At 31.3% G+C, this 18,405-nt stretch overlaps 1 non-coding gene across 1 annotated transcript; it reads right to left on the minus strand.

The window, feature by feature from the left end:
• Positions 1–107, minus strand: LOC128292120 (small nucleolar RNA R71). The gene has a single exon (XR_008282105.1). It is a non-coding gene; the product is annotated as a small nucleolar RNA R71 (small nucleolar RNA).
• Between the last annotated feature and the right edge of the window lie 18,298 nt (positions 108–18,405).

Consider the following 18,405-nt stretch of genomic DNA (forward strand, 5'->3'; position numbering starts at 1 on the left):
AAGCTGAGGAATGATATCTCCTCCTTTGTACAAATGGATTTGGAAATCTTATATGATGCATGGGAGAGATATAAGGACTTATTGAGAAGATGCCCTCACCATGGGTTACCTCTATGGCTACAGATTCAAACTTTTTACAACGGTTTGAACCCCTCAACTAGGCAATTGATAGATGCATCCACTAATGGACTTTGAATAATAAACACCTGATGAGGCTTATAAGTTTATAAAGGAGATGTCAGTGAATAATTATCAATGGCAAGTCATGAGAACAAAGCCAACGAAAATAACCAGTTTTTTTAATGTAGACGTGATCGCTATGTTAGCAAACCAAGTAGAGCTTTTAAGTAAGAAAATTGATGGTTTGTTTGGTTCTACGCAGGTACAACCGGTGATGTAGTGTGATACAAGTGGAGAAGAGATGAATAATCTAGAATGCCTATCCTACAACCTTAGCACAACGAACGAACAAGTAAACTATATGGGTAATAATTCTAGACCTTAGAATAATCTCTATAGTAATACTTAAAATGCAGGTTGGAGGAACTATCCCAACTTCTCTTGGGGTGGTCAAGGAAATCAGAGATCACAACCCCCTCCTAGGTTTCAACAACAACCCTACTAGCAAGAGAAAAAGTCGAACCTTGAGGCGATGTTGATGAAGTTTATTTCGGTGTCAGAAACTCGCTTCTAAAACACCGAAATATCACTTAAAAATCAGCAAACGTCGATTCAAGGGCTCGAGAATCAAATAGGGCAGCTGGCTAAGATTATTTCAGAACGACCATAAAGTAGCTTGCCAAGTAATACTGAAACTAACCCAAGAGAACAACTTCATGCAATTACTGTAAGAGATGAGGAAGGGTTAGTTGAACTAGAACCAGAACCAAAGTAAGAACTTATGGTAAGTAAAGGTAAGGTTAAGGTAAGCCACAACAAACAGAAATCGATAAGTGACGAGTATAAACCTCGAGTTCCATATCCGAATGCGACAAAGAAATACCAAACAAACGAATAATTCGGTAAATTTCTTAAACTTCTAAAAAATTTGTATATTAACTTACCGTTTATTGAAGCTCTTTTGCAAATGCCCAACTTAGTTAAATTTTTAAAAGAGCTTTTAGCAAACAAACGAAAGTTAGATGATGCGTCGCACGTGGAGTTAAATGCAGTCTGCTCAGCCATTTTACAGAATAAACTACCCAACAAATTGAAAGATACAGGGAGTTTTACTATTCCTTGTTTAATTGGTAGTTTAAGTGTTAATAATGCTTTGGCAGATTTAAGGGTTAGTATTAATGTCATGCCCTACAAAATGTTTAAGCAACTAGGTCTTGGGAAACCCAAACAAACTAGGATGAGCATCCACTTGGCAGATAGAACCATTAGATTTCTTAAGGGTATTGTTGAAGACGTTCTCGTCAAAATTGATAAATTTATTTTCCCAGTTGATTTTGTTGTTTTAGACATGGATGAGGATAGTGACCGTTGATTTTAGGACGACCCTTTTTAGCAACTTCTAGAACTATCATAGATGTTGGTATAGGTGAGTTAATACTTTGTGTAGGTGATGACACAATTAAACTCCAAGCTAGTGACCCTGCTAAGATATCTAGTGATCAGAATAATTATACGAGTTGTGTTAATATGAATAATTTCGTGGCTAAAACTTCATTGCAGGAGACTCCTAGGAAGAGCGTGATGGAGCCATATTCTAGTGCATACGACAAAAATAGAATGAGTCATGAAGAACGAAGACTACAGATGAACTAGATAAATGGCGGACGCATGTCAAAGAGATACCAAGAATATACGATGAACCAAAGCGACGCCATGATAAGCACAAAGATGGAATGAACCACTTCAAAGTTGGGGACCAAGTATTGTTAGATGAACCCGACCCTCGATTAACCACTTCAGAGCTTAATGCAAACAGAGTAACTCTTTTCATGGTACTCAATGTCTTTCCATACGATACAGTCGAGGTAACTCATTCTCATTTCGGCACTTTTAAGGTAAATATTACTCGATTTAAACCTTATTTGAATGAAAGAATTGATAGCAAGAAAGAGGAGTCTCGATTCTGCGAACGACCGTGACTGTACAAATACGAGGTAAGTCGAGCTTAGACTTTAAATAAACACTTCTTGGGAGGCAACCCAAGTACTAACACTGCTAATTTTTTTAGTTTTACTTCATATTATTTCTTTAAAAACTTAACTAAACAGTAAAATGTAGGTTTTTAACCCATACGGCCTAGACACACCGACGCGTCCTAGGCCATGTGACTTAACATGTGGGCGATAATGAGTTACACGGCTGTGCAATATTACCGTATGGATCTTTGGACTTAGTTTTTATTTTTAAAGAAAATTGACAGAGAGTTACACGGCCAAATGACACGGCTGTGTAACCTACACGGCCATGACACACGGGCTTGTCCCTGGCCGTGTGAGCCCTGAAGTTTAAAATCCCCAAAAATCAACAGAGACACGGGTTACAAGAGTCTACATGGGTGTGCAACACGACCGTGTGAACCACACAACCTGAAAACACACGCGTGTGTGAAGACTGGGCTTATTTCATTAATTGCACAGGGCTAGGAGTTAGGCAACACGGGCGTATAATACAGCTGTGGGGTCCAACATGAGGCTCACATGATCGTGTCCCATTTTAACTTTCAAACCCTAAATTTTGTTCATCTGTTGTCTTCTTTTTCACTAAACCCCTTCCCCCTAGCGCCACTACCCAAACTCCCCACTAATACTCCATCCATCGTCGCTCCTTCTCACCTTACCCTTTCCTTTTCCTTCGTCTACCACCCCAAGACCCACCTGACAAACCCTCTCCCCTAGCCTCGCCTGAACTTTCCCTCCTCTCCTTACGTCTACACCAGTCCTAACCCTTCAACCTTTCACCGACGCACTATTCCCACACCAACGGCCCCCACAACCACTACAAATCCAGCCACAGACCCTCATTTCATTGTCATCCGCACCTCCGACCACTGCCCGTGGTTTCCTCTTTTACCCTCCTCCTTATTTTATTCAAGTTTTATTTATTTATTTTATTTTGTTAGTTATTATTTTATTTCTTATTTCTTATTTCATTTTAAGTTTTAGTTTAAATTTTTTCTTGTTATTTTTGAGGATATTAATTTCTATTTGGTACAACTAGATTGGTCAGCTATTATTCTTCAGCTTATTTATTTTCACATAACTTATTATTCTATATTCGGTTCTTGCTGCGTTTTACATTTCTTGCTATTTTGCTTCATTATGTGCATTATTCCTCATTACTAGATTTTTGTTTGAATTCTATTTTTTAGTATTATTATATTATAGGTCAATGTTTTTAGTAGTTCAATTGTTTAGTTTAATTTATATTTTGATTTCTTATTGGCCTATATCTATTTTGATGGTTCGTCCATATTAAGTAATTTGACTGTTTTCTTGTATGCTCATTATGACGAACACTCGAGACAAGTCTAAAGTCATTGTCCTCGCTTCGAAAAAGCGGAAGGGCCTCGGTAGGACCTCCTCTTGGAGCATATTCGCTGAAGTCTGCCACCTTTATCTTCGATTTACTGTGGGCCCTCAAAAAGACCTATTTCAATTACTTCGACAGCGACCACTCGGTTTAGGCCGCTATATCGATTGGGTCGCGTTAGAGCAGATCCGCCTAGCTGACGATGTTCGCGCCTTTATTACTACAGCTCAATGGGATAGATTCTTTGCCCTTGTCGAGCCCACCTACATGGAGCTTACATTGGAATTCTGTGCGACGTTATTTGTTCAACAAGTCATGATAGTTCACGATGATCCAGGTACCATCGCCTTTCGACTTGACGGTTTGGTGCGCCAGATGAGCATCCCTAAGTTCGACACGGCTATGGAGCTCTACATTGAAGAATTTATAAGGGTCGAGAACTTTCTTAGACTCCATCGGCACATCTACTATTCACAATCACGATGTTGGACCGAACTTAAAGGGAGTCAGATACTTTATGATGCGAGTCGCTCGAAGGCGACATTTCTCCCTCCAGCCCTACGATACCTTCACACCCTCCTAGCTCATACTTTGACAAGACGGAGAGAGAGTAGATGAGCTATTAGTACTCATGATGCCTATTTTCTATGGAACATGGCTACTGGACATGTTTTCGATTTGGCATACTTCATTGCGTTCACCTTTCACCATCAAACTGAGCACCATAAGAAGGGCCCCATCTGTCTAAGGCCCTTATGTGACTTGCCTCGCTCGATACTTCGATCTTCTCGACAGACCGGAGCAATCCTCGACACTTACCCTAGTCGGTCAGATGTCCCCTCAGGGCATCTCGAGCATGAACCACATGAGGATGATCGAGCGGCAACGTAGAGTAGACTCCTCTCAATACAGACTATTACAGTCTGACGTTCAGCATAACCTAAAGGACTTCACCGATGATGTTCCTCCCTACCACGATGATCCACCTCCACCACCACCTTCGAGTCAACGCCCTATTCACTCTGCTACGACCTTCGCGGACCTCTCCGAGCGATTTACTTGCTTTGAGCAACAGTGTTTTTAGAAGTTCAACAGCATCAATGCAACTCTACAGCAGATATGTCAGCATCTCCACATCTCCTCTCCAGCGCCACCAACTCGCGACATTGATAAGTCTGATGATGAGGACCATTGAGTCCATTTGTCTTTAGATTTATTTTATTTTTATTTTTATGTTTATTTTATCCTTACATTTTGAACTATATTTTTGTTTTTAACAATTGTTCCTAATCGAGTTTTAATCCTTTGATCCTCTTCAGTATTTGTGTTTATCTTTTTATCAATTGCTCAGAATTATGCACTCCCTCTACATTTATCTACAATTTCGCTTTTCACTATTTTGGGACTTTCATCCATTATTCAGGGCAGTTTCAGTTTTCTCCCTCTCTTATGATATTCTGTTTATATTATGATTATATTTGTTTTTACATTAAGGACAATGTACATCTTAAGTGTGGGGAGGTTATTTATATGATTATTTGAAAATCCCTTAATTATGCCTTGTGTTCAATTAATTTTCTCATAACACTATTAGAATGAATTCTTATTAATTTATGATTCTTATTGATATGTTTTAAATTAAATTCATACGTATTTGTGCATTGAGGGTTTAAACTTTAAGATACTAGAGAATCAAGCATGATAAGTTTATTTTCAGAATTAAAATTTTTAGGTTGTTTCCCTAAATTGAGGTATTACCTTGAAGTTTAAAATTTGCAAGATTGACATAAAAAACCACAATTTTTTTGAGTTTTTGAGCCTTTAGAGCATACTGTTTTCTTGCTCATTTTATTATTGGTTATGAGTGTGTTAATATTAATTTGTTATTCTAGAACTTGCTTTGATTATATATGTCGAGACCACACATTTGATTTGATATACTAAGATGATAAAGGCACCTAGGTTTTAACCCACTTACCTCATGAAAAGTCTACCTTCATAATTAACCCTTAGTGAACCCCTTTGAGCCTAACGAACCGTTTCTTGATTTACCCATTAATATTAACCCATAATTCATTTTTTGTTCATTGAGATTTTTTCCTATTTTATTAATTCCTTTTTTGTCAATATTTGATTTGGTTAGTACCTAACTATGTTCTTTTATTTTAGTTGTTTAAATTTCTCTTATTATTAAAAAAGTCAAAAAAAAAAAACATATATGTTGGTTATTATCAGTTTTTTGTGTTGAGCTTAAGTAGTTAATTTCATATTCTGAGGAGAAGCTCGTGTTTTTCTTAAATAATTTCGATTGATGTAGTTATTCATTATTAGTCTATTTTTCTAAGTTAGGTAATTTATCAATTCGATCTCGATTCTAACATTTTTTTTAGCCTTTATCCACACCTTTAACTCAAGCCCCAGTACAACCCTTTAAAGACCTTTTGGTTTGTGTATCATTTCATTTATAGTGGTGGAGATTTGATTTTCATGCAAGCTTATGGTAATAATTTTTCATGTTTGACTTTTGAGTGCTTAATTTTTTAACCTTAAACACTTTGAGTGATTTGAGTGAATCTTGAGTGAGGATGTCAATTATTGTTGATTTTTGAATTAAAGGTAATTATTTAGATAGGGGGAAATACATATGTTTTCATGCTTTAAAAATATTAGACTTGGATTGCTTGTGCATTTAGTGCTATTTTAGTTCAATTATCAATGTGTGATTATTTGTGAATTATGATAAAACATTATTGATGAGAATTATGAATTGAGAAAATTTAATTTTAATTATAAGTTGAGAATTTTGCTTGAGGACAAGCAAACGCTTAATTGTGGGGATATTTGATAAACCATAAATGTAACATGTTTTAATCCCATACTTGGCATGTTTTTGGGTGATTTATTACATAAATTAGTGAATTCGATGCTCCTAATCCTTTAATTTCATGTTTATATACTTAGGTGAGCATAAAGGAGCAAAAGGAGTAGAAAACTGGCCAAAACCGGACAAAACAGGTTATCTTAAGGATCCACATGGCCAAACCAATCCCACACGGGCTGAGCACATGCCCGTGTGAGCCACACGGGCTAGCCACACACCTATGTGGCAGCCAGTGTCGATATCGCTCATTGTTTTCCAAACATACGGAAAAAGCCAATTTTGAGGGTTTCTGAGTATTCTAAACTCTATAAAAACACACTAGAAAAGGACCTAAGGGACACGCATAGTAGAACGCAGAAAAGACTCGAAGTACGCCAACGAATTCAACTCAGAAGCAGGATCTCCTTCAACACTAAAGATCTCCATTCAATTTCTCTCAAAGTTTTTGGGTTTCTTTATATTTTGTTGTTTTCCTAATTTTGAGATGTTTTTCCCCCAAAAGTATGAACTCAATTCCCTAGATACTTAGGGAGGATGAAACCTAAGACGAATCTTATTATTTGATTTGTTCTAAATTACATGATAAATATTTGTTATTGATCTTAATTATGTGTTCTTATTTCATGTTTTTAATGTTTTCATGATATTAATTCATGATTGATGTGCTTATTCAATGGAGCAAAAGTCCCTGTTTAAATGTATATCTCGCATAATTAAGTGGAGTTGTATGCAACCCTAGAAATAGGGTGACATAAATCTACCGGATGAGAGTCAAATCTAATAGGGAAATCCATAGATTGAGTTAATGCGATGATAGGGGTTTTAATCAGAAAAAGACTTCAATTAATCAACCTAGAGTTAGTTATTTTTTATCTCGAAAGGGATATTAATATAATTTAGGGATTTCTATGGATCAAGTCTAATGAATACATCGTTTAATTCAGATTAAGAATAATAAGTGAAGTTTAGGTGGATTCTTTCCTGGGTATTGTCTCTCTCATAAGTTTTCTTTGATTATTTTCCCAATTCGCTCTCTGTCATCTAGTAATTAGTTTAGTTAAAATTAGAATTTCAAACAAACCCTTTAATTTCTAGGCTAGATAATAAAAAGATAGTAATTACTAGTACTTTTAGTCCTCGTGGATACGATATTCCCGACTCACCATAGCTATACTACCATTCGATAGGTGCGTTTGCCTTTGTCGTATTTTAGTTAGTTTGTGATGTCATCAGATAATTATGAAGTAAAGAGTCTATTGGGATGTTTATAAGTCTGTCCTACTAGATTTATTGCATTCCCCGAAGTGAATGTAAACATAAAGAAAATAAAAGATATACTCATGGACCACTAAAAGTGGGAACATAGTAAAAATAAGAAAACAATAAGATTTCTCAAGATAACTTTTCAAAGGGTAAAGATAACTTATGTTATCAATGTGATATGAAAAATTATTGGCCAGATATGTAGCGTATACCCAAATATTTTGTTTTTGTTAATATTCTTTGAGTAATGATATGAAAATGTAGTAATGAATTCTATCATTATAGATAGAAAATATTTATCTTATTTGGTATTGAAACAAACAAATATTATTCCAATATTTAATAATACAAAATTAGTTGAAAACTCGGAAGAGCTAATATATCACTATCTAAAGAGCACAAAATTTGTGATGGTTAATACATTACTTTTAAAAGTTATTTGTAATGGATCTCATATTGAGATTGTGAATGAGGAAAAGATTATATTTCATATGAATAAAAAAAGGGATTGAGTTATTAATTTATAATATTTATGATATTGTTTTGCCATCATCCCTATTAAAGTGTTAAAAGCAAAATATTTGACTGTGAAAGATCTATTCATGAGCAATAGAATATAATAATTCTATCTAAAGCTTATTATGGTTGGATGCATCTAAAGTTGCAAGTATTTTTTAAAAACTATGAGTATAACTCTACAGTATTCAAAATAAGTTCTCAATTAAAATTACGTGGTAAAATATTACTGATGAAAACCTGCAAGAGAGAAAACTTATGTATGAAAAGTCATTGGTTATGTACTTGTTGTACACCTGAAAAATAAGATCCACTCTCAAAGTTTGCTATTAATAGATTTTTGGGCATTTGAAGATTTTGGTATATTCCCTGAAGCGAATATTACATATAATTATTTAGAAATTATATTTATTGACTTGGTGTCATTATAGACTTCATATTGATTAAGACATTTCCAGTAGTAAATGTCACAATAATACTTATATGTGGATACAAATTAAAAAGAATGATAATAAAATTATCAATTTGTTACAATTTACAATTTAGTACAATTGAAACACATGTTAAAGTAAACCAGAAGTTACTAATACAAATGCGTTTACTACTTGGCGTAACCAGTTAGACCATCCTGGATTGTATATGATGCGAAAATTAATTGAGAATTCATATGGACATCCATTAGAGAACCATAAGATTCTTTAATTTAAAGAATTCTCATTTGTTGTTTGTTCTCAATGAAAATTGATTCTTAGAAACTCATTAGTTAAAGTTGAGATTTAATGTCTTGCATTTCTGAAATGAATATGGGCCCATTCATCTACCATGTGGATGATTTTGATATTTTATTATTTTGGTAGATGCATCTACAAAATAATCACATATGTGTTATCAATTTGCAAACTGTCGTTTGCAAGATTGCTTGTTTAAATGATTAATTTCAGATTTTGCAATTAAAACAATTCACCTTGCAAATGTTAGTGAGTTTACATCCCAAGTTTTCAATGATTATTGCATGTCAATTGGGATAAAAGTTGAACATCCTATAGCTCATGTTCACACACAAAATGATTTAGTTGAATTGTTTATCAAATACCTCTAACTAATAATTAAATCATTACTTATGAGAACTAAACTTTCTATTTCAGCATGAGATTATGTTGATTTATATGTTGTACGCATCAAGCCAATAAGTTATAAATACTCCCATTACAATTGGTTTTTGATCAAGAGCTAAATATTTCTCGCCTTTGAATTTTTGTATCTGTATATATGTTCCAATTGCTCTACCACAACGCATAAAGATGAGTAATCCTCAAAGAAAGTTGAGAATATATATTAATTGCAAGTTTCTTTGTATTATTAGATGTTTTGAATGCATTGGAGATTCAATTATGACATTATTTGTGATTACAATTTTGATTTGATAGTTTTCCCGACATTAGGGGAAGAGAAATAATAACTTGCAATGATTTAGATGGAGAGTAATTTGAACCAGAAGTTCAATAAGGATAACTCAATACAAGTTAACTATTAGATGTATTAACAAACTTAATGAAAATAACCAAGTGTTATACAGATTGATAGGTTCCAAAGATGAAAAATTCTTCTAGATCGTCAAATAATGGAGGCGGATGCTCCAAAAGAGACCCAAGACATAACTAATAAGTAAAACTCTAGAAGAGATTCAAATACCTGAAACTGAATTTTAAAATAATAAAAATAAGAGATCTTAATAAGTTATGTCAGTTCGAGAAAATGTGGAATCGAATAATAAAAATAGTCGACAATGACTTTACATGCAATATTATTATTGAAATGATGAAATAAAAGGAGAATCCTGAATAAATCTATTGAAAAATATAGATATAGAATAAATAGATCAAAATAGAAAGACGCAACTTAAGTACAATTAAATTCGTGATTTTTTTTTTACCAGTAGTCCAAATATATAAAGGTATAAAGCCAATAAGGGTGCAATTGAAGTAGTTTTGCAAAAGCGGAATAAAAATATGAAGTATTTCACTAAGTCCTGGCATTGATTATGAAAAGATATAATATTATTTTGTAGTGGATACAATAACCTTTAGATATATTATTAAATTGACAATTCATAAAAGATTTAACTTGTGTCTAATGAAAATTGTTACAACCTTTTATGAATCATTATATAGTAAAGTTTATATTAAAATCCTTGAAGGGTTTAGGATGTTAGAAGCATATTGAAATTCTTGAGAAATTGTTTATTTATATGAATTGAAATAATTTGAATATATGTGGTAAATTTGACTTAGTGAATAGTAGTTGAAGGAGGATTATAAAATGATCCAAAATACTTATTTTTGTTTTTATAAAAGAATCGTGATTAAAGTTTGTTATGATTATTGTTGAATCTCTTGAAGATATCAAAATATATTTCCCCAAATTTCTCTCACTCGTGACTTTTAAAAGAATGATGATATAAATGGTTAGCAATGCATTCAAATAGTCATTTGAAAAACTAGTATTCAAAATTAAATACGTAGAATATGAGAAAGTATGTGATGTTTTCATGAGAGGGAGTAAATACGCGTTGTACTCTTTTTCTCTTAATCAAGGTTTTATCCAATTGAGTTTTCCTGATAAGGCTTTTAATGAGGCAGCATATTATGCGTATTATAGATTATGTACTCTTTTTCCTTCATCAGGTTTTTATCCTATAGGGTTTTTCCTAATAAGGTTTTAACGAAGGACATCATCTACCAATGGACATCCAAGGGGGATGTTATGAATATCTTATTAAGTGGATGTCCATCATGATCAAGATAAAGTTCTAATGTACTTTAAATTCTAAATAGTAATCAGAATTAGACTTCTACTTATTTTATACTTCTTATGCATATAAATAAAGACTTTGATGAAGCATTGTAATCATCCCTTAATCAATAAATTACATTCTCTATTGTTTTCATATTTTTTTGTTCTTTATTCTCTCCGTCTCTCTTTATTTTATAACAATTTTTAATTTATTGGGAAACATTTATTTTAAAATTTGTAATATATTTGATGTATTATATTTTGAAATTTATTTTTATATAAAAATTAATATGAGTGAACGGATCATACTCAATTTAACATTTTTTTATCTAAATTGAGCTTGAATTTTAGGTCAGGAACATGAAAAAAAATTAAAATACAGTATGAAAATTAATATAAATGTAACACAAATGTAATGGGCCAATTTTATCCAGCCTGGATAAAAATAAACCAAATAATAAAATAAAGACATTAAAGTCCAAATTAAAAAAAAGTCCCTTTACAAAGAAAATCATGCCTAAACAGCCCAAAACAAAAAAACCCTAACCCAAAGTCTAAAGCCAATAACCTAAACTAATTTAGAAATCCTGAAACCCTAAGGGTTCTTTGGCGCCGCTCATCGTGCCATGTCTGCAGGCGTGCCTCTGACGCCCCTCTGCCACCACTGCTGACCTCGCCTTTTGCCACGTAGCCTGTAAAGAAGAATAGACACGCAAAATAGAAGAGATAACAAAGAAAAAAACAAAAGATTTGTAACAGACAGTTTTGTATTTCAGCTATAAAAGAGGCCATAATAGGTACATTAATTTTTTACACATACTAGAGCAATAAAAAAAAAACGAAAATCAAAACTTCAAAGGTGATTTCTTTTTCTTTTTTTTTTCCAATTTGTTATTTATTTTTATTTTTTTAAGAAAAAGAAGAAATATGCAGAGAAAACCAAATACAAAAATATACAGTAATCGCATTAAGATTAAAAAAAAAAGGTGATTCTTTTATAGTTTTAATCTTTTAAATCTGTTACTATTTTTTTTATGTATCTATAAAAAAAAAAGAACTTACTTGGGACGCTTCGTCTCCCTCCGTCACGGAGATTCTCCCCGACGCTGAAAGGCCAGAACCCTTTAGGGTTCGATTTAGGGTCTATTAAAACGGACGGTACGACGGTTATATGAGAATCGAAGGTTTTTTTTTTTTGTGTGTGTGTGTTTGTTGTGTTATTTTCTAGACCTTTTTGAGAAGAGAAGGCTTTTTCGTCGAAAATGGGTCAAAATGAGCTTTGGACTCTCCACCACCATGACGGTGGTGTCGTTCTTGACGGCGGTGGCGATCCACGGTGGCCCGACGATCAAGCTTCGAGGGATGAGAAAGACTGAGAGAGCTTCTTAGATTTTTTTTTATTTATAAAACGGATGCAGAATGATTTTTAAATTTTTTTTCTGACTTTTATAGGCTATGTAAAATGATGCCGTTTAGGCCTAGTTCTAGTAGCCTCAAAACAACACCGTTTTGGCCTTGACCCGTGCCAGACCCGATCCGCCCAGAGGATCCACGTGTTTTTGGACTAAGGGTCTATTTACCCTTTTAGTCCTTCCGCTATTGTGGCCTGCTTCAATTTAGTACTGTTCTGTTTTTTAATTTTATCATTTAATTTTTATTTTAGTCCCTTAGAACTGTGCGTTTAAAGGATAAGGGGATAATTTTCTAATTAGTCCATCCTTTTTTTCGCGCATTTCACTTTGGTCCTTTATTTTTTTACTATTTAATTTATTTTTTATTATGATTTATACTTGTATTTTATTTAAATTTCGATTCAGTCCCTTGTTTTTTAATCTTAGCCTTTCATGCATTTTTTATTTTACTATTATTTACTTATTTATTTATTTATTATTGTCTTGCTTTTTATTTTAAAATTCATATTGTTGATATTTGTACATATTGTAATATTGTCATTATTATCTCTTTTTTTTTAATTTTTTGTTATTTTATTATTCCTTTTACTATTTTTGGCATTTTTCAAATAGTGTCTTTTCATGTATTTTTCATTTATTTTAAGTTATTTTATCGTTTTAAATATTACATTTGTTACATTCAAAAGAAGGAAAATTTAAAATAGGCAATGTTTCGTTTCTAGAGATTCGAGAAGTCGTACCCTAACTTACGGGGTTTCGATTTTCTCATTGAACCTAAATGACCGAATATCCTCTTAAAATCAAAACACATGAGATTTAATTAAATAATAAAAAACAAGCTTATTTTTCAAGATTTCAAGGTGTCGTATCCTAACTTACGGTATGCGATCTTTTGTTACCTCGAGATAAGATGAACTTTAACATACTTTTCGTTTTCATACCACGCCCGAATAAATTAATTGCGTATCACTTTAGGTATCATGTTCGCTTTTTTGCACGATGAATAAAAAGAAAATTTTTAAATCAAAACGACATTCATTATTTTTTGAATTAGAAAAGTCGTGTTCTTAACTTATGGAATATGTCTTCTTTCTAAAACCGAGATAATCAAATATATTTTAAAATAAATAAAATTTTTTAGCATTTATTCTCGCTTTCGGAGATTTAAGGCATTGTATCCTAACTTACAGGACATGATCCTTCCTTCTCGAATAACATGAAATAAACTCTTTTCATGAAAATTATTTTAGTTAGATAGCGCCTTAATATAAAGAGGAATCGTATTTTAATTCTTCTCGAGTTTTTAACTTTCGATACTAAGACATTAATTAATTACTTAGGTACCAATTTTTGGGCATAACGAGGGTGTTAATCCTTCCTCGTACGTAACCGACTCCTGAACCTATTTTCTGAATTTTGTAAACAGAAAAACATTGTTTTAATAAATCAAACTTCTTATTAAAACGATCAAATTACGAGGTGACCCGATCACACCTCTTAAAAGTGATTGATAGCGACTCCCATTTTCTTTTCTAATTTTTTTTTAAAAAAAGTCGATTTCAGAAAAAAAGTTTCCACAACAAACATGTAAAACCGTACTTGAATTAACTTACAAACTTGACAAAATTATTATTAAATATATAATATATTATGCAAATATTAAATAAAAAATAAGTAAATAACACCTATATTTCTCATATTTTTCTTTTTTTTTTCATCCTTCTTTCGTTATTTGCTATTTATATTATTTATTAAGCCTTTGATTAAATTGATGTCACCATCAACTAAATCACCAACTCGAGAGGGAAATTACGAAAATATTTTTCATAATCAAAGTAAGTTATATTATTCAAGTATATTTTAATCTTTTCATCTTAAAAAAGAAACCAATAAAAATATGCAACTTGTATGATTTTAACCCGCACCAATTATTGGATTAATAAAACCTTAATTTTAGTACTCAGCCAAAGCTTGATTTTAATGTATTTTATACATTTTTTATTTTAATATACACAATTTAATATTTTCACTAGTTGTATATCTATATTTACTATTAAAAAACTCTAATTAAGTTGATGTCATGAGTTACCTAGGTATCAACACGGTGAAAAATTATAAAAATATCCTTCCGTAATTGAAATAAGTCATATTATTTAAGAGAATTTTAGTCTTTTTATTTTAACAAAAGCCAATAAAAATATATGCTCATGCAGGGGCGAATCTAGAGGAGGCTGGCATGGGCCCCGGCCCCTCCTAAAATATAAAATTGTTATTTAAGCCCTTAAATTTTTTTAAAAATTTTAAATTAGTAAAGATAAAATTGTACTTTGGCCCCCTTAAAATTATAAAATTCGATTTAATCATTTAAAAATTATAAATATATAGACTATAAAAATTTAAAATTTCATTCGGCCCCTCCTAAAAGATTGCTCTGGCTTCGCCCCTGTGCTCATGATAAAAAACCCATGCTCACAACTAAGAAACAAATTTAAATTAATTACTATTACTAAATCTATTTAAATAATAAAAGAAAATTAAACTTTTAGTAATTTATTCCAAGATGTTATTCGAAGTCATTAAAATTTTAATCTATCCCTTTTTAAAATAGGTGTTTAATAGGCTATAATAATATCTAGATTATATTCAAGAAAAATTATTATAAAATTTTAAGCTCTAGGAGAGACAAACTACTATATTTGTTTCACCTTTGCAGCGGAGGCGTTAGCGATGGTGCACAGGCTACAGTTTGCTATTGACTAAGGCTTTCGATATCAGTTATTTCAAAGCTAAACTTGTAGGAAACTGGCTTATCGGAAATAAACTTGTTTACTTGAGATGCGAAGAGACTCTCAAAAAGCTTCATTTCTTGTTGATTTGCATTCATCGCCAGAATTGGTAACCAAACTGCACATGCAATGGTATCGAAGGAGATGCTTAGGCAAGGGAAGATTTTTTGAGTAGAAGAAGTAATGTCACTGGCCTTGAATCGTGCTGCGACCAGTTGTCGATGTATGGACCCAGCTTGATGATCAGTTATGTATGCAAAGTTTTTGTAGAATCATCTTTAATATGTTTTTCCCGTTTATTTTCTAGTTTTTTTCAACATTTTATGATGCTTGTCAAGGAGATTAGCGTCGATTAAGCTCAAAAGAGGGGATGATTGGTTCATTTCTTACAATTTTTTTCTATTCTTGAATGCTATTTTACTTTTCGACCTTTTGACATTCTGTTTTCAAGAACTCTAAATTTATTTTGTACCCATCTCTTTTCCTCAATAAATTCAATTGATTGCTATTATTAAAAATATATAAATTAAAACAATACTAATGTAAGCCTATGAGATTAGCTTGTACTCAAATATATAATAAAAATGATAACTAAATTGCATAGCTCAATTAAAATATCTATCATAACTTCTTATCAAATTAGTGTTACGATAGATATCGATTGCCACAAATGCCTTACATTAAGGGTGAGTTTAAATAGATAATAGGGTGCGATGAAGTGCATTTAACTTACTTTTTATCTCACGTTACAGTATTTAATCTCATCATTACCGTTATTTTTACACTAATCACATGTAAACACACCGCCCATCCGAACTCACGCTAAGTCTTTACACCATATCAGTGATCTAACACCAATAATTATGAATGATTGATAAGAAATTGACCCTTCACTTTAAATGGTGGTGCATAGTATGACTTGTAGTACATCTTATTCTAATTATGGATGATTGTAAGAAATTGACCCTTCACTTTAAATGGTGGTGCATAGTATGACTTGCAGTACATCTTATTCTAATTATGGATGATTGTAAGAAATTGACCCTTCACTTTAAATGGTGGTGCATGGTGCGACTCTTGTACCGCATATGATTTGATTCATAACCCTTTCGAGCATGCACAATATATAGGCTAGTTGAGATGCTTCGCCATTTCATACATACAATATTTGTGATTTAATGCTTTTACTATCGTGTTGATAACGTGTTTAAAAAAAATACTATTATATTGATAGTGTGTTATTAAATAAAAAATAGAAAAAAAAATAAAAGAACAAAAAATATGAGAGCAAAAGAGATCGTATTTTTATCTATCAATAAGCATGTTTACAATGCTTATCTAGAATTTATATTTATAGACATAAGAAGTATAAATGAAATAAAGCTTTACTTCTAATGAATATTAGAGTTCTAAAATATATCAAACTTACATTGATCTTTATGGACATCCACCTATAATGTGATTGCTCAAAAAATTATGTAATGTTATTATATTTATAAAGATATTATTACTTCGCTAAATGCTCAAACTGAGGCTTAACCTTTCGGAATTACTCACATGAGGGCCAAATATTTTAAAATGATCATATAAATACCAATTTTTTTAATGAAATTACGTAAATAAGTGCTTTTCAAATGTCGGAAGTTAGGTTTCAAAATATGTTTAGGTTTCAAAATATGTTTTTATTTTTTTTTCTCTTCTTTTTAAATAATATGAGATTCTATTGTCACGTATCCTATTCTATCCACATTAGCATTTACCCAAATTTTTACAATAAACTTGATCGAATTATGTAAAAAGTCTTTATTTAAACATTTTCATAAAAGTTTGGTTTTTAATATGATCAATTTTGTAAGGTTTGATCTTTATGTGACTAAACCTCAAAAAATTTGGATCATAATTAATAAGAGATTTGATCCTCGTGCGAGTAATTCTATTACGTAATAATAACTTAGATTGATATGATAGAGATATCAAATTGATCCAAAATTTATATACATGACAAGTACAAATATATTATTAAATTTAACGATTGAATTATTAAAATTTAATTATATAAAAAAAAAAAATATAAACCCAATTAAGTTTTGTACAAGTGGATCTCCTAGTCTTTATTACATAAAGATTATCCTTCATCTAAATTCCTAAATGTAGAAAATGTCTTTTTCATATTATTTTATTTAATTTAAATGTAAAAAATTCACTCAAAATTTCTAATAAAACATTTAATATAAAAATAAATAAATAATTACCAAAAAGAAACATGTAAGAAATTATTTATGAAAATGAGTATTTTAATCATTTCCGCCTACTTTTCCCTCAATCATTATATCATCATTAGTATTTAAAATTTTTTATCGGTGATGACCACTTTTTTCCCCAATTATTAGATCATAATTAGGCGACATTAAAATGTATATTTCAAAATGCTAAATTTTCATAAGTGAGTGTCGCAAATATATCCGCGACACTTCTGTCACAAAAACAAAGAGTTGGAGTGAAGAAAAATTCATTAAAAAAAATTTAAACCTGTCACCAATAGATCTTAGCAAATCTTTTAAAGCAGTAGGGGGACCATTTTCCCATCCCCCCTTACCTATTGTACAGTCAAATTGAAAGAGAAGTAACTATCAGCACCGTATCATGTCAATAAAAAAGAAAAAAAAGTAAATTAGGGGCCACAGCTAAAAATTATTTTTATAGTTAAAATTAAATTATAATTTTACAATAATAAAAATATAATTTTATTATTTTAATAATTTATATTTTTATAATTTTAAAAAGTTAAAATAAATTTTATATTTTTAAGTGGGTTAAAGTGTAAATTTATTTTTATTAATTAAAAATTTTAAAAATTTTAAAATGTCTAAATGAAAAAAAATTTTCAAGAGGTCAGGGTGACAACCCCTAGCTACGCTGCTGAAATAAATGATAGTATTTAAAGTTTTCATGATAAACTTTTTTTAATTTCAGAAAGGTATTTTCTTTTATTTTTTATTTTATATATATTTTAAAAAATATGAATATTTTAAAAATATACATTGATGTCGTCTACACAATCACATGCCAATAAATTTTCTTTTAATTATTATTGATAGTTGAATGATTGAGGAAAGTGCGGTGGCGCGGATGAAAATTTCATAAATAATATTTTACGGGTTCTATTTTTATAATTAATTATTTATTTTATATCATTTCTGTAAAAAAAACCAGAAATTTGTTTTTAACATATTTTCTCCAATATTTTATCAACTAAAAATGTGAA

This window comes from Gossypium arboreum, chromosome 4, assembly GCF_025698485.1.
Source record: "Gossypium arboreum isolate Shixiya-1 chromosome 4, ASM2569848v2, whole genome shotgun sequence".
NCBI classification, from domain to species: Eukaryota; Viridiplantae; Streptophyta; class Magnoliopsida; order Malvales; family Malvaceae; genus Gossypium; species Gossypium arboreum.